This window comes from Oncorhynchus gorbuscha, linkage group LG19 (genome assembly GCF_021184085.1).
Source record: "Oncorhynchus gorbuscha isolate QuinsamMale2020 ecotype Even-year linkage group LG19, OgorEven_v1.0, whole genome shotgun sequence".
In the NCBI taxonomy this organism is placed as follows: domain Eukaryota; kingdom Metazoa; phylum Chordata; class Actinopteri; order Salmoniformes; family Salmonidae; genus Oncorhynchus; species Oncorhynchus gorbuscha.
In genome coordinates, this window is record NC_060191.1 from 34,795,478 (window position 1) to 34,816,247 (window position 20,770).

Consider the following 20,770-nt stretch of genomic DNA (forward strand, 5'->3'; position numbering starts at 1 on the left):
TGTTTTTTGCTTCTGACCAGCCTTCGCTGTGTTTTTTGCTGGTGACCAGCCTTCACAGTGTTTTTTGCTGCTGACCAGCCTTCGCTGTGTTTTTTGCTGCTGACCAGCCTTCGCTGTGTTTTTGTTTGTTGGTGACCAGCCTTCTCTGTGTTTTTGCTGGTGACCAGCCTTCACAGTGTTGTTGGCTGCTGACCAGCATTCACAGTGTTTTTTGCTGCTGACCAGCCTTCACAGTGTTTTCTGCTGCTGACCAGACTTCACTGTGTTTTTGCTGGTGACCATCCTTCACAGTGTTGTTGGCTGCTGACCAGCCTTCACAGTGTTTTTTTGCTGCTGACCAGCCTTCACAGTGTTTTTTGCTGCTGACCTGCCTTCACAGTGTTTTTTGATGCTGACCAGCCATCACAATGTTTTTTGCTGCTGACCAGCCTTCGCTGTGTTTTTTTTTGCTGGTGACCAGCCTTCGCTGTGTTTTTTGCTGCTGCCCAGCCTTCACAGTGTTCTTTGCTGCTGACCAGCCTTCGCTGTGTTTTTTGCTGGTGACCAGCCTTCACAGTGTTTTTTGCTGCCGACCAGCCTTCACTGTGTTTTTGTTGGTGACCAGCTTTCACAGTGTTTTTTGCTGCTGCCCAGCCTTCACAGTGTTTTTGGCTGCTGACCAGCCTTCACTGTGTTTTTGCTGGTGACCAGCCTTCACAGTTTTGTTGGCTGCTGACCAGCCTTCACAGTGTTTTTTGCTGCTGACCAGCCCTCACAGTGTTTTTTGCTGCTGACCTGCCTTCACAGTGTTTTTTGCTGCTGACCAACCATCGCTGTGTCTTTTGCTGCTGACCAGCCTTCACTGTGTTGTTGTTGGTGACCAGCATTCACAGTTTTTTTGCTGGTGACCAGCCTTCACAGTGTGTTTTGTTGCTGACCAGCCTTCGCTGTGTTTTTTGCTGGTGCTGTGTTTTTTGCTGCTGCCCAGCCTTCACAGTGTTTTTTGCTGCTGACCAGCCTTTGCTGTGTTTTTTGCTGGTGACCAGCCTTCTCTATGTTTTTTGCTGCTGACCAGCCTTCACTGTGTTTTTTGCTGGTGACCAGCCTTCTCTGTGTTTTTTGCTGCTGACCAGTCTTCGCTGTGTTTTTTTGCTTCTGACCAGCCTTCACTGTGTTATTTTGCTGGTGACCAGCCTGTGTTTTTTTCTGACCAGCCTTCTCTGTGTTCTTTGCTGCTGACCAGCCTTCCCAGTGTTTTTTGCTGCTGACCAGCCTTCACAGTGTTTTTTGCTGCTGACCAGCCTTTGCTGTGTTTTTTGCTGGTGACCAGCCTTCTCTATGTTTTTTGCTGCTGACCAGCCTTCACTGTGTTTTTTGCTGGTGACCAGCCTTCACAGTGTTGTTGGCTGCTGACCAGCCTTCACAGTGTTTTTTGCTGCTGACCAGCCCTCACAGTGTTTTTTGCTGCTGACCTGCCTTCACAGTGTTTTTTGCTGGTGTCCAGCCTTCACAGTGTTTTTGTTGCTGACCAGCCTTCGCTGTGGTTTTTTTTGCTGGTGACCAGCCTTCACTGTTTTTTTGCTGCTGACCAGCCTTCACAGTGTTTTTTGCTGCTGACCAGCCTTCACTGTGTTTTTTGCTGGTGACCAGCCTTCAGTGTTTTTGCTGCTGACCAGCCTTCACTGTGTTTTTTGCTGCTGACCAGCCTTCTCTGTGTTTTTTGCTGCTGACCAGCCTTCCCAGTGTTTTTTGCTGCTGACCAGCCTTACCAGTGTTTTTTGCTTCTGACCAGCCTTCGCTGTGTTTTTTGCTGGTGACCAGCCTTCACAGTGTTTTTGCTACTGACCAGCCTTCGCTGTTTTTTTTGCTGCTGACCAGCCTTCACTGTGTTGTTGTTGGTGACCAGCATTCACAGTTTTTTTTGCTGGTGACCAGCCTTCACAGTGTGTTTTGTTGCTGACCAGCCTTTGCTGTGTTTTTTGCTGGTGACCAGCCTTCACAGTGTTGTTGGCTGCTGACCAGCCTTCACAGTGTTTTTTGCTGCTGACCAGCCCTCACAGTGTTTTTTGCTGCTGACCAGCCTTTGCTGTGTTTTTTGCTGGTGACCAGCCTTCACAGTGTTGTTGGCTGCTGACCAGCCTTCACAGTGTTTTTTGCTGCTGACCAGCCTTCACAGTGTTTTTTGCTGCTGACCAGCCTTCACAGTGTTTTTTGCTGCTGACCAGCCTTCACTGTGTTTTTGCTGCTGACCAGCCTTCACTGTGTTGTTGTTGGTGACCAGCATTCACAGTTTTTTTTGCTGGTGACCAGCCTTCACAGTGTGTTTTGTTGCTGACCAGCCTTCGCTGTGTTTTTTTTGCTGGTGACCAGCCATCGCTGTGTTTTTTGCTGCTGCCCAGCCTTCACAGTGTTTTTTGCTGCTGACCAGCCTTTGCTGTGTTTTTTGCTGGTGACCAGCCTTCTCTAGTGTTTTTTGCTGCTGACCAGCCTTCACTGTGTTTTTTGCTGGTGACCAGCCTTCTCTGTGTTTTTTTTGCTGCTGACCAGCCTTCGCTGTGTTTTTTGCTGCTGACCAGCCTTGCTGTGTTTTTTGCTGGTGACCAGCCTTTCTGTGTTTTTGCTGCTGACCAGCCTTCTCTGTGTTTTTTGCTGCTGACCAGCCTTCCCAGTGTTTTTTGCTGCTGACCAGCCTTACCAGTGTTTTTGCTTCTGACCAGCCTTCGCTGTGTTTTTTGCTGGTGACCAGCCTTCACAGTGTTTTTTGCTGCTGACCAGCCTTCACTGTGTTTTTGCTGCTGACCAGCCTTCGCTGTGTTTTTTTTGCTGGTGACCAGCCTTCTCTGTGTTTTTGCTGGTGACCAGCCTTCACAGTGTTTTTGGCTGCTGACCAGCCTTCACAGTGTTTTTGCTGCTGACCAGCCTTCACAGTGTTTTTGCTGCTGACCAGCCTTCACTGTGTTTTTGCTGGTGACCAGCCTTCACAGTGTTTTGGCTGCTGACCAGCCTTCACAGCCTTCACAGTTATTTTGCTGGTGACCAGCCTTCACAGTGTTTTTTGCTGCTGACCAGCCTTCACAGTGTTTTTTGCTGCTGACCAACCTTCGCTGTGTTTTTGCTGCTGACCAGCCTTCACTGTGTTTTTGCTGGTGACCAGCCTTCACAGTGTTTTTGCTGCTGACCAGCCTTCACAGTGTTTTTGCTGCTGACCAGCCTTCCCAGTGTTTTTTGCTGCTGACCAGCCTTCACTGTGTTTTTTGCTGCTGACCAGCTGTGTTTTTTGCTGCTGACCAGCCTTCACTGTGTTTTTTGCTGCTGACCAGCCTTCACTGTGTTTTTGCTGCTGACCAGCCTTCCCAGTGTTTTTTTGCTGCTGACCAGCCTTTTGTTTTTGCTGCTGACCAGCCTTCACTGTGTTTTTGCTGGTGACCAGCCTTCACAGTGTTTTTTGCTGCTGACCAGCCTTCACTGTGTTTTTTGCTGCTGACCAGCCTTCACTGTGTTTTTGTTGCTGGTGACCAGCCTTCACTGTGTTTTTGCTGGTGACCAGCCTTCACAGTGTTTTTTGCTGCTGACCAGCCTTCACAGTGTTTTTTGCTGCTGACCAGCCTTCACAGTGTTTTTGCTGCTGACCAGCCTTCACTGTGTTTTTGCTGGTGACCAGCCTTCACAGTGTTTTTTTGCTGCTGACCAGCCTTCACAGTGTTTTTTGCTGCTGACCAGCCTTCACACTGCTGACCAGTGTTTTTTGCTGCTGACCAGCCTTCGCTGTGTTTTTTTTGCTGGTGACCAGCCTTCGCTGTGTTTTTTGCTGCTGCCCAGCCTTCACAGTGTTTTTGCTGCTGACCAGCCTTTGCTGTGTTTTTTGCTGCTGACCAGCCTTCACAGTGTTTTTTGCTGCTGACCAGCCTTCACTGTGTTTTTGCTGCTGACCAGCCTTCACAGTGTTTTTTGCTGCTGACCAGCCTTCACAGTGTTTTTGCTGCTGACCAGCCTTCACTGTGTTTTTGCTGGTGACCAGCCTTCCAGTTTTTTGCTGCTGACCAGCCTTCACAGTGTTTTTTGCTGCTGACCAGCCTTCACAGTGTTTTTTGCTGCTGACCAGCCTTCACTGTGTTTTTGCTGCTGACCAGCCTTCACTGTGTTTTGTTGGTGACCAGCCTTCACAGTGTTTTTGCTGGTGACCAGCCTTCACAGTGTTTTTTGTTGCTGACCAGCTGTGTTTTTTTTGCTGGTTGCTGTGTTTTTTGCTGCTGACCAGCCTTCACAGTGTTTTTTGCTGCTGACCAGCCTTTGCTGTGTTTTTTGCTGGTGACCAGCCTTCTCTATGTTTTTTGCTGCTGACCAGCCTTCACTGTGTTTTTTGCTGGTGACCAGCCTTCTCTGTGTTTTTTGCTGCTGACCAGCCTACTCTGTGTTTTTTGCTGCTGACCAGCCTTCCCAGTGTTTTTTGCTGCTGACCTGCCTTCACAGTGTTTTTTGCTGCTGACCAACCATCGCTGTGTCTTTTGCTGCTGACCAGCCTTCACTGTGTTTTTGTTGGTGACCAGCATTCACAGTGTTTTTTGCTGGTGACCAGCCTTCACAGTGTGTTTTGTTGCTGACCAGCCTTCGCTGTGTTTTTTGCTGGTGACCAGCCATCGCTGTGTTTTTTGCTGCTGACCAGCCTTCACAGTGTTTTTTGCTGCTGACCAGCCTTTGCTGTGTTTTTTGCTGGTGACCAGCCTTCTCAGTGTTTTTTGCTGCTGACCAGCCTTCACTGTGTTTTTGCTGGTGACCAGCCTTCTCTGTGTTTTTTGCTGCTGACCAGCCTTCTCTGTGTTTTTTGCTGCTGACCAGCCAGTGTTTTTTTGCTGACCAGCCTTCGCTGTGTTTTTTGCTGCTGACCAGCCTTCGCTGTGTTTTTTGCTGCTGACCAGCCTTTGCTGTGTTTTTTGCTGCTGACCAGCCTTCTCTGTGTTTTTTGCTGCTGACCAGCCTTCCCAGTGTTTTTTGCTGCTGACCAGCCTTCCCAGTGTTTTTGCTGCTGACCAGCCTTCGCTGTGTTTTTTGCTGCTGACCAGCTGTGTTTTTTGCTGGTGACCAGCCTTTCTGTGTTTTTTGCTGCTGACCAGCCTTCACTGTTTTTTTGCTGCTGACCACCAGTGTTTTTTGCTTCTGACCAGCCTTCACTGTGTTTTTTGCTGGTGACCAGCCTTCACAGTGTTTTTTGCTGCTGACCAGCCTTCACTGTGTTTTTGCTGCTGACCAGCCTTCACTGTGTTTTTTTGCTGGTGACCAGCCTTCACTGTGTTTTTTGCTGCTGACCAGCCTTCACAGTGTTTTTGCTGCTGACCAGCCTTCACAGTTTTTTGCTGCTGACCAGCCTTCACAGTGTTTTTTGCTGCTGACCAGCCTTCACAGTGTTTTTTGCTGCTGACCAGCCTTCACAGTGTTTTTTGCTGCTGACCAGCCTTCACTGACCAGCCTTGTTTTTTGCTGCTGACCAGCCTTCACTGTGTTTTTTGCTGTGACCAGCCTTCACTGTGTTTTTTGCTGCTGACCAGCCTTCACAGTGTTTTTTGCTGCTGACCAGCCTTCGCTGTGTTTTTTGCTGCTGACCAGCCTTCACTGTGTTTTTTTGCTGCTGACCAGCCTTCACTGTGTTTTTGCTGGTGACCAGCCTTCACAGTGTTTTTTTGCTGACCAGCCTTCACTGTGTTTTTGCTGGTGACCAGCCTTCCAGTTTTTTGGCTGCTGACCAGCCTTCACAGTGTTTTTTGCTGCTGACCAGCCTTCACAGTGTTTTTTGCTGCTGACCAGCCTTCACAGTGTTTTTTGCTGCTGACCAGCTGTGTTTTTGCTGCTGACCAGCCTTCACTGTGTTTTTTGTTGGTGACCAGCCTTCACAGTTTTTTTGCTGGTGACCAGCCTTCACAGTGTGTTTTTGCTGCTGACCAGCCTTCGCTGTGTTTTTTGCTGGTGACCAGCCTTCGCTGTGTTTTTTGCTGCTGACCAGCCTTCACAGTGTTTTTTGCTGCTGACCAGCCTTTGCTGTGTTTTTTGCTGGTGACCAGCCTTCTCTATGTTTTTTGCTGCTGACCAGCCTTCACTGTGTTTTTTGCTGGTGACCAGCCTTCACAGTGTTTTTTGCTGCTGACCAGCCTTCACTGTGTTTTTTGCTGCTGACCAGCCTTCACTGTGTTTTTTGCTGCTGACCAGCCTTCACTGTGTTTTTTGCTGCTGACCAGCCTTCACAGTGTTTTTGCTGCTGACCAGCCTTCACAGTGTTTTTTGCTGCTGACCAGCCTTCACAGTGTTTTTTGCTGCTGACCAGCCTTCACTGTGTTTTTTGCTGCTGACCAGCCTTCTCTGTGTTTTTTGCTGCTGACCAGCCTTCACTGTGTTTTTGCTGGTGACCAGCCTTCACAGTGTTTTTGCTGCTGACCAGCCTTCACAGTGTTTTTTGCTGCTGACCAGCCTTCACTGTGTTTTTTTGCTGCTGACCAGCCTTCACAGTGTTTTTGCTGCTGACCAGCCTTCTCTGTGTTTTTTGCTGCTGACCAGCCTTCCCAGTGTTTTTTGCTGCTGACCAGCCTTCCCAGTGTTTTTTGCTTCTTACCAGCCTTCACTGTGTTTTTGCTGCTGACCAGCCTTCACTGTGTTTTGTTGGTGACCAGCCTTCACAGTGTTTTTTGCTGGTGACCAGCCTTCACAGTGTTTTTGTTGCTGACCAGCCTTCCTGTGTTTTTTGCTGGTGACCAGCCTTCACTGTTTTTTTGCTGCTGACCAGCCTTCACAGTGTTTTTTGCTGCTGACCAGCCTTTGCTGTGTTTTTGCTGGTGACCAGCCTTCTCTGTTTTTTGCTGCTGACCAGCCTTCACTGTGTTTTTGCTGCTGACCAGCCTTCTGTGTTTTTTGCTGCTGACCAGCCTTCAGTGTTTTTTTGCTGCTGACCAGCCTTCCCAGTGTTTTTTGCTGCTGACCAGCCTTTGCTGTGTTTTTGCTGCTGACCAGCTGTGTTTTTTGCTGGTGACCAGCCTTCACTGTGTTTTTTGCTGCTGACCAGCCTTCTCTGTGTTTTTTGCTGCTGACCAGCCTTCACTGTGTTTTTTGCTGCTGACCAGCCTTCCCAGTGTTTTTTGCTGCTGACCAGCCTTCACTGTGTTTTTTGCTGCTGACCAGCCTTCGCTGTGTTTTTTGCTGGTGACCAGCCTTTTTTTGCTGCTGACCAGCCTTCACAGTTTTTTGCTGCTGACCAGCCTTCCCAGTGTTTTTTGCTTGCTGACCAGCCTTCGCTGTGTTTTTTGCTGGTGACCAGCCTTCACAGTGTTTTTTGCTGCTGACCAGCCTTCACTGTGTTTTTTGCTGCTGACCAGCCTTCACTGTGTTTTTTTTGCTGGTGACCAGCCTTCTCTGTGTTTTTGCTGGTGACCAGCCTTCACAGTGTTTTGGCTGCTGACCAGCCTTCACAGTGTTTTTTGCTGCTGACCAGCCTTCACAGTGTTTTTTGCTGCTGACCAGCCTTCACTGTGTTTTTTGCTGCTGACCAGCCTTCACCGTGTTTTTTTGCTGCTGACCAGCCTTCACAGTGTTTTTTTGCTGCTGACCAGCCTTCACAGTGTTTTTTGCTGCTGACCAGCCTTCACAGTGTTTTTTGCTGCTGACCAGCCTTCACTGTGTTTTTTGCTGCTGACCAGCCTTCACTGTGTTTTTTTGCTGCTGACCAGCCTTCACAGTGTTTTTGCTGCTGACCAGCCTTCACTGTGTTTTTTGTTGCTGACCAGCCTTCACTGTGTTTTTTTGCTGCTGACCAGCCTTCACAGGGTTTTTTGCTGCTGACCAGCCTTCACTGTGTTTTTGTTGGTGACCAGCCTTCACAGTTTTTTTTGCTGCTGACCAGCCTTCACAGTGTTTTTGCTGCTGACCAGCCTTCACTGTGTTTTTGCTGGTGACCAGCCTTCACAGTGTTTTGGCTGCTGACCAGCCTTCACAGTGTTTTTTGCTGACCAGCCTTCACAGTGTTTTTTGCTGCTGACCAGCCTTCACAGTGTTTTTTGCTGCTGACCAGCCTTCACTGTGTTTTTTGCTGCTGACCAGCCTTCACTGTGTTTTTGCTGCTGACCAGCCTTCACAGTGTTTTTTTGCTGCTGACCAGCCTTCACTGTGTTTTTGCTGCTGACCAGCCTTCTCTGTGTTTTTTGCTGCTGACCAGCCTTCACTGTGTTTTTTTGCTGCTGACCAGCCTTCACAGTGTTTTTTGCTGCTGACCAGCCTTCACAGTGTTTTTTTGCTGCTGACCATCCTTCTCTGTGTTTTTTGCTGCTGACCAGCCTTCACTGTGTTTTTTGTTGCTGACCAGCCTTCTCTGTGTTTTTTTGCTGCTGACCAGCCTTCACAGGGTTTTTTGCTGCTGACCAGCCTTCACTGTGTTTTTTGTGACCAGCCTTCACAGTGTTTTTTGCTGCTGTGCCTTCACAGTGTTTTTGTTGCTGACCATTCTTCGCTGTGTTTTTTTTGCTGGTGACCAGCCTTCGCTGTGTTTTTTGCTGCTGCCCAGCCTTCACTGTGTTTTTTGCTGCTGACCAGCCTTCGCTGTGTTTTTTGCTGGTGACCAGCCTTCTCTGTGTTTTTTGCTGCTGACCAGCCTTCGCTGTGTTTTTTGCTGGTGACCAGCCTTTGCTGTGTTTTTTTGCTGCTGATCAGCCTTCACCGTGTTTTTTTGCTGCTGACCAGCCTTCACAGTGTTTTTGCTGCTGACCAGCCTTCACAGTGTTTTTTGCTGCTGACCAGCCTTCTCTGTGTTTTTTGCTGCTGACCAGCCTTCACTGTGTTTTTTTGCTGCTGACCAGCCTTCACGTTTGTTTTTGCTGGTGTCCAGCCTTCACTGTGTTTTTTGTTGCTGACCAGCCTTCTCTGTGTTTTTTGCTGCTGACCAGCCTTCACAGTGTTTTTTGCTGCTGACCAGCCTTCACTTTGTTTTTTTGCTGGTGACCAGCCTTCTCTGTGTTTTGGACACTGGTGACCAGCTTCCCAGCTATAAATGGTCGCCGGCAAAACCAGCGTCAAGTCAAATTATGCTGGCTTGCAAAGTGATGTTTATTTCTATTGGAATCCAGTCAGAATGGGGATATCCAACATTTTAAACTTTTATTTCCCCACAATCTGCATTCAGAAAGATGGCCAGGGTTAAAAAGAATGAGACTACCTCAACCGTGTAAACTGGAACATACATTTCAGTAACATGTGCAAGTCCAACCAACAGATTGGATTAGTTTAGAAAAATGTGTATTATTTATCTTTGTGTTGCATAAAAGTCAATAATCAATCAATGGACAGGCAAAAACACAACAAATAAAAAAACATATTGAAACAAACCATTCCTAAAATCTAACTGCAATAGAGCATGCTGGGAAATATGAAGGATGTGGTTTTGCAGACCAGCTTGACCAGATAGACCACCAGCATGTAAGTATAAACTGCTCACCAGCATAAGCTGGTCACCAGCATGCCAGCGTAAACTGGTCACCAGAATACCAGCATACCAGCATGACCAGCTAGTCGGCCAGCCAAATCAGCTAGACCACATTGGTCAGACCAGCTTGACCAGCACGGGCCAGCATTGACTAGCTTGAAATTTATGCTGGTCTATGCCGTTTTTTTTCCAGCAGGGTTGACATTTTTTAAAGGTGTTTCACTATTCTTGTGTCTTGTGTCACTTTGCTTTGATGAAGATTGCTGTCTCTGGCAGAGGTTTACTATTGCTGGGGATGATCTGCTGCTTCCCAAAACTGTCTGTCTGTGGTAGTACAGTAGTCCTGAAAGTCATCATGATAAACTGGAACTACTTTTGTTGGAGAACTTCTGTGTGTTCGTTCAGTATTCTTCCATCCTGAAAATAGGACCAGTCTCGTTCTGGGAATGTAATATCTATATGCATGCTCTGTCTCCAGAGTTGGTCTTTCCTGTGCAATGTATTTCTGGATCTCCTCTGTTTTAGGGGAGTCTGGAGAGAGGAAGCCCTAGTCGGGGAGGTTAGCGTAGGGGTAGGTACAGGGGTGTTATTGATGGTAGCCCTCTCCTCTCCTCAGGTCTTATAGATGCACTATGCAGAAATCGCTCTGACATTTACTGGTTGCTAAAATTCTAAAAGTTTGCCTAATTTCAATATGTCACAAAACAAGCAAATATAGTGGTGAGAATCCTTGTACAATCTAAACGGCTGTCAAATATATTTCCCAGCTGTTTGTAGCTGGTGTACAAAAGTAAAAGACGCAAAAACGAAACGTGAGAACGGGAAGCATAGAAAAATGCAGATAGAACATATCTACTGCTTCTTAGACTTGGTTTCAATGCGAATGACAGGTCTACAACTCACATTTCTATGTGAATTTGGTAGGGTCGCCTAAAAAGTTATATATTTCAGCTTTAAGCCAACTCTAATGGCTACCATATGTCCACCCGGTTTCCCAATCTAAACGCTTTTCTCTTTAAACATTATGAAAATACAAGGCGGGCCCTGAGAGATATAAAATCAAATGAGGATTTGATCTGTCACTGAGCACCTGTGTGTGGGGACTGACGAGGAACAGAGAGGTGCTTCGGATCCACTGCCACGTCATTAGAAGAAAAAGAGAGGGAAGAAAGAGTGGGAGGCTTTCCAACACTGCAATCCATCCATCCATCCATCCAGCCACCCGTCCATCCCACCTGTGCTAAGCCTCCGTCCGTTCCTGCCTTTTATTCCACCATCTGTTTATTCTCTCTATCCCTTCTTCCGCTCTCTATCCATAACTTGCTGGGTCTCTCTTTCACACCCCATGTCTATATCCCTCAATCATTCTTCTTGAGTAGAGATTTCTCTCTTGTCTCCTGCTTCTCCTGTCCCTCCAACACACACACACGCACACGCACACGCACACGCACACGCACACGCACACGCACACACACACACACACACACACACACACACACACACACACACACACACACACACGCACACACAATTTCAAATGTTAATTTCCGTCTGACTGGGATATGCTCTGAAGGGTTTCCTGTTCCCAGTGTTCTCACTTCCCTGAAAACCATGGCATTGTGTCCCAATCCCAATTTTCCCCCCGATTCTATTCCCAGCTAGAGGATAGGGTTAGGGAAGTGAGAATAGGGTTAGGGAAGTGAGAAAGTGAGAGTCCCCATCCATACAGGTCACTGTTAATTTAGCATTAGTGGCTTTGGGATTCTGTTATGGAATAGTTGTTGTGCTAACCTCTTCCTTCTTACAGACACTATCCCCTCATCACCAGGACAACTTCTATGGCTCACCTCTAATATACTAAACATATTAGTCTATTTCACAGCTGGATATTTCCGAGAATTTGTACGGTATGATTCCTAGGACAGACATCCAATAAAAGGACCTAACAAGATTTGAACAAACCACAAACCACCCTTGTGCTGCCAATCATGATCGTTCCAGATGTTTTTCTCCATCAAAACTATTTCTGCGTGGCTTCAAAAATAACGCCTAAACAATATAAAAACAACGTGTTTTAGATTCATCATAACTTAGGTACATTTTCTATGGTCTCAGATTTTAAATAGATGTACACATTGACACCATAAAGCCACGAACAGACAAGAAAACCGGACATTATGGCAACCACAAATCTCAGTCAAGGAAGAGCCCAGACTCTCAGAGGTGGTCCAGAACAGACGATGTGCAGACGAAGGGAGAGAGGATGGAAATGGGGGACATGGACGTCTGTGGAACTGATCTGGTTCTGTGGTCGATCGTTTCCACTCAACCTCCCTGTCTGCAGTCGCATAGGGGAAAGAGAGGTAACTGTACTTCTCATAACGTCTCCCGTTTACTTGTCCTCTTCCTCCTCTCGCCCTCTCCCTTTACATTCTTTCCTTTCCTCTCCCCTTCCACACTCTCCTCTCCTCTCCTCTCCTCTCCTCTCCTCTCCTCTCCTCTCCTCTCCTCTCCTCTCCTCTCCTCTCCTCTCCTCTCCTCTCCTCTCCTCTCCTCTCCTCTCCTCTCCTCTCCTCTGCCTTCCCTCCCTCCCTCCCGGGGCTCAGGTCGGTCCCTCTGTGCCTGTCAATGATTATAAAAAATAACCTGCAGGGGGATGGAGGTCCCTCTGATGACCGCACAATGCCCTTCTCATGCCTGTGTGTGTGTGTGTGTGTGTGTGTGTGTGTGTGTGTGTGTGTGTGTGTGTGTGTGTGTGTGTGTGTGTGTGTGTGTGTGTGTGTGGGCGTGGGCGTGGGCGTGGGCGTGGGCGTGGGCGTGGGCGTGGGCGTGGGCGTGCGCGTGCGTGTGCGTGTGTGTGTGCGTGCGTGTGTGTGTGTGTAGAGAGCTTGCAGGTCTGGGAAGGCAGATGCATAGTCTAGAACATTCTCCCAGGCTTGTTTTTCTCATTCTATGATTGATTTATCTTATTGTGCTATTGCTCAGGCAAAACAGGAAGGAGGGACAGTGCAATGGAGGAAAACAGGTGTTGATTGCTTAATCGAAGTTTTGCAGGACCTTACGTTTTTGACTGTTGGTCTGGTGTTGGTGTAGAGTAATGTCACCATGTTGACATTGTCACTTCCTCCTTGGAGGTGGATGTTTTGGTGTTCTCTTGCCATAAGCTACCACAATCTATCCCAGTTTCCCTATGCAATGAAACAAAATACAGTCACATATTAAAAGGAAACCGTGTAATAATGTTTCCATCGAGCTCTGTGCCAGGTGACTGTGAAATAAGGACAATCTGGTGTCATGATGTTGGCCTGGGTTTATGACAGTCATAAATACCTCTTCCCATCTTTTTCCTCTCTCTCTACCCTACTGATGTGACATTTGAAAACCCCTTGGTTAACATAGAAATTCTGGGAACATCAGAAGGTGGGGGGAAATTAACTATATTCTGGTAATCCGACCAATTGAACATATGCGGTGGTACTTACTGAATATGATGTCAGTTTGGTTGTCATCTGAGACATTCTCATCAATGATAGGATGACATAAACTCTACAGTGGAAAGTCTACGCATCAGAGTTTGTTTTTTGAACCTTTATTTAACTAGGCAAGTGAGTTAAGAACAAATTCTTATTTTCAATGAAGGCCTAGGAACAGTGGGTTAACTGCCTGTTCAGGGGAAAAACGACAGCTCTGTACCTTGTCAGCTCGGAGATTTGAACATGCAACCTTCCGGTTAGTAGTCCAACGCTCTAACCAGCAGAGACCACACCCTTCTCGCTCCACTATATAAAGCCCTGCCGCCCCTCCCCAGAGTTATCGGATTCACATGGAATTGTTGTTACATTTAAATGTTTGAATAGAAAATTATTGGTGAAAAGATTAAATGTAATTTCAGCTTCCAATGAGAGTTTGGGATTTTTATAAGGTTAGGGCTCTGCTCAACCAGTGGCCCGCCCCTGTGAAGAGACATGGGTTATAAAACTTTTCAGACGCACCCTTCTCGCTCCACTATATAAAGCCTTGACGAAAATGTAACCTCCTGTTCCAAGTACGTGAGGTCTGCAGCCTCTGCGTTAAAAGGACTAACATGTCAACTACAGAACTAAGCCAACCTCAGCGTGAGCTTTGGTTGCGAATGGTATGAACTTTGAACTCTTATTCCCTACAGAAGTGATACCTCCTAGCCATTGAGTTAGCCACAGCAGCTGCAAAGGTGGGCTAGGAAAGAACAGACAGAGCATCCTGTCTACCACACTACGATGTTACTACAACGTATCCAATTGACCACCAGAGACATTCTCCAAAGGACAAAGGACTCGGTTTGGTAACACGGCCTTCCATCTACCACCAACCTAACGAAGCACAGCTCAGAGTAAATATTTACTGCATTTTCCTTTTCCAAATGGGAGGTAATTTATAATGCATAAGATACTGTATTTACGATAGCACAGCTTCTCCCTTTGTCCTTCAGTCTTCCCGCTCTTTCGCTCAAACCCAGCCCCTTTTCTTTTGTGTAACCAGCTGTCATATATGTTCCGCCCGCTAGGGACGTTTTCCTTTATGACATAATTTGTAATCAAGGTATGATTAATTCTGTGTATATGTAATTCTGTGTGATTAGTTAGGTATTTAGTAAATAAATAATTAAACCCAATTTTGCATTGCTGATTCAACTTGTTAGCCAGGGTTCGTGAAGACAACCAAGAATTTACAACTTTCAGGTGAGACTGAATTAAGGTGACGATGAATATTGACTGCTCTTGATGTAAAATATTACTAGGTCTTTAAGAGTTTATTCGGAAGATAACAGCTCTATAAATATTATTTTGTGGTGCCCCGACTCTCTAGGTAATTATATTTACATGATTAGCTCAATCAGGTAATATTAATTACGGAGAAAGGATTTTATAGAATAGCATGTCATATCACTTATCCGGCATAGCCAAAGACACGACAATGGTCACGGTGCGCTGTTATAGCTCTCATTGTTATCAGAGGCTTTGTCCGTAGCCAATAAACGTTTTGGATGATGCGCAAGCTGAGGTAGTGGGGTTCCTCTCTTTCTCTTCCTTCGCAGTTGAGCTCGGATTCTGAATCACCCACATGTGAAAACATGTGGGCTAGTCGGCTATACACCTGAACGTGATTTACAGTACGTTACGGAAAGCAGAGACCATGTGGTTTATGTGTTGACAGAGGATATTTCCCATCTATGTCTCCTATAGTAAAATGTGGTTGGAAACAAGGTGGAAACAGCAAGAGATTTGTATTTGACACGTAGGACACGAGTGACATTTGAGTTCGGCTGAGTGTCATTTGAGTTTCTGTCACTAGAGAACATTCCATAGGCATCGCCAGATGTTGGGGTGAAACCAGTGGAGGCTGCTGAGGGGAGGATGGCTCATAATAATGGCTGGAACGGAGTGAATGGAATGGCATCAAACACATGGACACCATGTGTTTGATGTATTTGATGCCATTCCACTAATTCCACTCCGGCCATTACCACGAGCCCGTCCTCCCCAATTAAGGTGTCAGCAACCTCCTGTGGGTGAAACAATGTTTGACAAGTTAGTCATCCCTCTCCTTGCTGTTGAGTCTTCAGTCCGTGGAGGAAGGAGAGAGGAAGAGAGAGAGTGCTACACTTCCAAGTACAGCAGTAGCCAGCAGACTGAGTTCACTGGCCAGTGAGGATACGTTACGCTATATTTCCAAGAACTAGTTTGGCGTGGAGATTGGGCCTGGGCTTCCAGGGAGGTGTTTCAGTAGCATGCTTCAGTTAGCTTGCAGCTCCATTAACAGTGTATTACATTAGCGTTAGCTGTTAGCACCTGTTAGCTACTCTCCTCCCAGAAAAGTCTCCGCGCTGTGACTCGGACAGAGTAATTAAGCCCTGGTCGGCCCACCACTGGAGATAAGAGGATATATACCGTATCAGCCTCCCCATAGCTTTTGTCTTCACGCCGTACCAACCCATCCTCCCTTTGGAGTCTCAGCTCAGTGGTGCTGGGAGAGAGGTCGTAATTAAAGGGAAGGGAATGGTGTAGGTTGCGCCAAACCAGGCCCACGCCTTCTCTGTGTTGGGGGGGAATGTTATCCTTTCACACCCTCTCTCACTAGGATGGATTGTCCGGGCGTATATCAAGCATTATCATGCCTTAGAAACAGGTCACTGGACCTTCATCACTGCCCCTGAGGCAGGTGGGAGTGTTGATGGTGTAACACCGCATGGGGGTGAGCCTTGTGAGCTGTATGATAGAATGAGGCACTCAACAAGTCCGGTCCCCTTGACGGGGTGGTGTTTAGTGATGGGTGTGGTATTGAGGAAGAATAATCAGAAACAGATTACTAGTACAATGCTTGAAGTAGTTAGTTGTACATTATTGGGCTATGTCATGGGTATGGTCTGTATAGTGTCAGACAAAGACTTATAACAGGGGTTCCTAAATGCTTCTGTTCCGTGACCCCATTAAGATATATATATATATATATATATAAATGATAATATCAACCCCATCATGTCAAAAAATGTAGACTTTAAAAAAAATTGAAGCTATGACAGTCTGTCAAAAACTGCTATAGAATGATTTGTAATAATATTTTAATCTGAAGGAAGCATGGTTTGAAATGCATCAGAAAGGTATTGGGAAGTTCAGGAAAACATCAAGGAAGATCATTGGGCAATAATTGTGTGTGATGTTCTGTGTAGAAAAGAACATCATCATTAATGATGTTCTTTTACCACCGGTCTTCACCAGTCAGATTTTTTTGGCTGGTCCTGTACACTCTGTTCTAGGGTTTCTGATGGAAACAAACCATGCAGATGTGTTTGTGAATGCGGTCATAATAATTTGTAGCGTAAACCGTTCAAAAGTTAGAGCCACATTTCTAGGAAGAAAACAGAAACAACCGTATAACAAAAGTACTTTGCGGCTACCTGAGGTTACACAAGTAACCCCGGTTCTATGAACCAAGCACCCCTTTCTCTTCCCAATTTTTTTCCACGACCCCTAGGTTGGGAAACGCTGACTTATACGGAGGCACAAGAGGCACCAAAGCATCCGAACATTCTGTTGTAGGATCTATGCTCTGTAGACATTTGTTTTATATAAATTGTACCAATTTAACATTTGCAGCTTGGAGATGAATGGCTGAAGGAAGTGAAGAGTCGCAAAAAGAAACAACCGTACTCACACAGAGAAAAAACAGAACAGACAAACCAGAGGGGATGAGGGCGGTGGAGGATGGCGGGAGGGGGAAGAGAATGTGAGATCGGGCCCAGATCTGTCGGGAAGCGGTAGCTTGGGCCGGACAAATTCACAGATGTTTTAAAGTGCTAATCTAATCTCTATGCCAGGCCTTTCCCCCCCTCCTCTCTCCCTTCCCTGCTTTTTTCTTGATTCTCTTCCTTGTTTCTTAACTCTGGATGGGCTGAAGCCCATGTTAATGTTCCTCAGGAGCACCGTGTACTGCTCAGAGATTGCCCGCAGTTATTCATGCGCCTGTTATCGGCCCTGTTCTCAGGCTTAGACACATGTGCTAATGCAATGAGGGAGATTTGCCTGAAAAAAAAGGAGATAAAAATATCCCTACTCACTCAGGCAAAACACAAAGCCACCTTAAAAAAACGCGAAGAAGAAGGGAGGGAGGGGCTTGTTTCTTGTTTAGTTATGTCACCCCTGGAGACCATTCATCACATTCGATGAACTCACATTTTTTACTCAAGCAGTTATTCAGCTTATCCATGTCTCCTTTACCCATATTCTGACTATCAAAATGTTACAGTTTTGCTCCCGGTAAAGTACCAAAGGGATCGTATTGCCATCGCATAGTAAAATATTGGATATGTTTAAGGGCATACTTTGAATTTTGACTACCGAATCCCTCTCTCCTCCCGTCTCTGCCTTCCTCCCCCTTTTGTCCTTTCCTTTCCTCGCCACAATTCTCCCTTTCCTCTTTCCTTCAATCTCTTGCCAGGGAGGAAGAGTAGTCTGTCTAATACAGTAACCCCATTGAAATATAGTGACAGTTCCCCCCGACTCAACGGATGTACATGTTCAGGAACTGTACTCTCCTAATGTGACTGCAAACCTCAACCCTGTGGTTTAACCTGTATCACCCCAGGCACGCTAGACAAGACACAGAAGTACTATCAGAAACATCCACAGATAGTATCAATGACGTGAGAGCTCAGTTGGTAGAGCATGGCGCTTGTAACGCCAGGGTAGTGGGTTCTATCCCCGGGACCACCCATACGTAGAATGTATGCACACATGACTGTAAGTCGCTTTGGATAAAAGCGTCTGCTAAATGGCATATATTATTATTATATTATAATGAAGTGTATAGAAGTAAGTGGGAATGGAGTCTGCTATGACCCATCATTTGTACAGTACTGGAGACCGATTCAATATACAACACAATGATATCTATCATATGTAGGCATATAAAAACAAACACATCAGTGAGCTAATCAAGGAGAGCAGCTGGACAGGGAAGCTCTGTTTTTTTGTTGTGTTGCTGGGCTCTGACTGTTTGGAATGTGTTTGCCACAGACCGGGGGGCCCCGGGGCCAGGTACTCCTACTGTTGACCCTCAGTACCTGACCACGTAGCACAATGAATGTGAAAGTCATGAAATGCGTTCTATGATGATTCTATCCTGGCGACGACCCACAAACACCCCTCCGCCCCCCCACCCCAAACTCTCGCTTCTGTCCCCCCACGCCCTTTCCTCTGTGGGATTCAGAACATCTGGAGAAGAGTGACAGCCAAGTAAACAGACCAATAGCTGTCCTCCACCGGCTCCTTTCTCTTTCTCGCTCCCTCTTTCCCTTTCTCTGCCTTGCTATTTCTGTCTGTCTGTCCTTTCTCTCCTTTCTTTCCTTTCTCTCCCTCTCCATACCACCCTCTCTCCCAGGAAGCTTATTGATGGATGTTTGGCTTGTTTGTAGGGCCAGATCCAAGTTAAAAACTAAATAGGGCAGATAATTGAATCAGTCAGTTAGGAAAGCTGAGTAGGGTGTATCTGGGGCTCGTCTGAAGCCCCTCTCTGGGAGTTAGGATTAGAAGAGCATCAGGTAATTAAGGGGGCTGTCCCATAGAGAAGCGAGGGTCTGGTCTACACGGTGGGGGGTTGAAGGGATGAGGAAGTGAGGAGTTTAGGGGTTGAGGTAATGACAGGATTCAAAACACTGCCTTTATTGTCAACAAGTTGCTCATTAAAGCAACACTGAAGGAAGATCGCCTCCCTCCTCTCAACTTTGATGATATATTTCCCCTTAACGCCCGCTTCCAGTGTTGACAGCAAAGCAAAGGCCGGCAGAAGGGAGAGTATGGCAGGAGAGATGGTGGGAAGGGAGGGACGAATGCGATTTCCATTCGAGTGCAGACAGCATCCGCATCGTGAGACACCTGTAAAAACATAATTATTCATCCCGGGACTGAGGGGAGGAGGGAAGGGGAGAAACGGAGGGGGAACGGGAGCATGGCTGGCCGGAGGGTGGGGACTGGGGGGGGGGGGGGATTCATGCTTTTCTCTCGCCCCTAAGTCGTTATCCAGCCTTGCATTTCCATGGCGAGGACTCTGGTACAAGACTTCAACAGGGATTCCAGGAAGAAATGGGATACAGGGATGCAACAAGCACAAACAGAGACCACCAGCTGGTCCCCCAAACAAACCTCCATAATCCCCATTTACCCACACCATCATCCCCCAATTCCACAAAACACCCCCAGCCCACCATACCAATCCCAGACCTTGTGACTCCCACCCCAGGAGTCACACACTCCTGGCGCTCCGGTCTGCTTCCAGGATGGGGATTGGGGTCAGCCTTCCCAGCTTCATGACAGGCTGGCTTCTGCAGCACCTGCCTTGTTCTGTGACCCACTCACCCAGAGGTCCATGTTGTGTCAATCATTCCAGAATGGGTCCATCTTTGAAGCCCATAGGTGAAACTCAAAACCCTGGCTATATATTTTCTGTGTTCCAGGCCAACCACCAACTCAGCAAACTGGATCCAGCTACCACATAACGTTCTGAGAACCATGCGTTTCGTAGAGCTTGGTGAGAGCGTGGTTATCACATGTTTATCTTGCACACAATCTTTCCACAACTTTCTGGGAATGGTTCAGGATATTTGCTTGGCTTTGGAACATTCTCAGCACATTTAAGGAACTTAACAAAAAGTTATTTCTTGATATTTCAGTACTTTAACAGAACATTTCCTAAATGTTCAAACATGGTTCAATTGAATTTACATTTTGGTAGTGGTCTGGGAACGTTCTCCAACTGGTTTGACATTGGGAATGTTCTCAAATAGTTCACAGATCGTTAAGAAACAATGTTCTTCTCTCAGAATGTCAATACTTCAGCATAACTTTTTCTACAGTTTTCCTCATGGTTCTATTTAAAGTAATGCGCTCATAACATTAACAAAACGTTCCATAAAAAAACACAAGAAAACATTAATAACGTTCAAAGAACGGAGTGCCTACGGATACTGAGTTTCTATATCCCAATTTGCCCATTCAAAAAATAATAACGTAATAAAAACGCTCTTTTCCTCTGCTCCTCTCCGCTCTCAAAGCAACGCATTCTATGTAGCAGGTTGAACATCACATTGACACGACGCTGATGGCAAAGCGACGTTGTGTAAAGAGAGAAGTGAGGGGGGAGTGTGTGAGCAGCAGGTATGTTAGAAAAACGAATGTGTGCGTAAAATAACACATGCGCAGCACATGATCCGGATCCTTAGCTTAAAGAAATATATTTCCAGGGGAGTGGGTGAAAAATCCGTATCAGTAGCCACGGCCTATTTCAAAACGTATACATTCTGTTCTCAGCGTCAACAAAACTCTTATCTTTTTTCTTGTTTAATGTGTTCAGGTGTGTTGGCCACGCCCACTAATTGGCCACACCTGATCTCACTGAGTGCTAGTTTCCTTTGAAATGGGGGTCTGTTTGAATAAACTAAAATGAACATCTTTGTAAGTGTAAAAAAAGCATGGCATGTTAGCTCCATCCTGGTGGCGCTGTGGACTAATTCCATTAATAAAAAAAACAAGATCATAGGTTTGAATCTCATTGACGCCTTGCCACAATAAAAAATATGTGTGTTTGCATGATTAATGCCTAAGCAAATTCATGTGTCCTATCTCTGCTTAGAGGCCAAAAGAGTTAACGTAAGCTAGCAGTGTAATTAAAATTCTGTTCTCAGAATGCTATTTAACTACCTACAAATCCCCTATAATTTCCGTTAATAAAACCTCTAGAAACCGTAATAAAACACTCTCAGAACCTCTCTGCGACCTAAAAAGAATTCACATTCCCAGAACAGGCAAA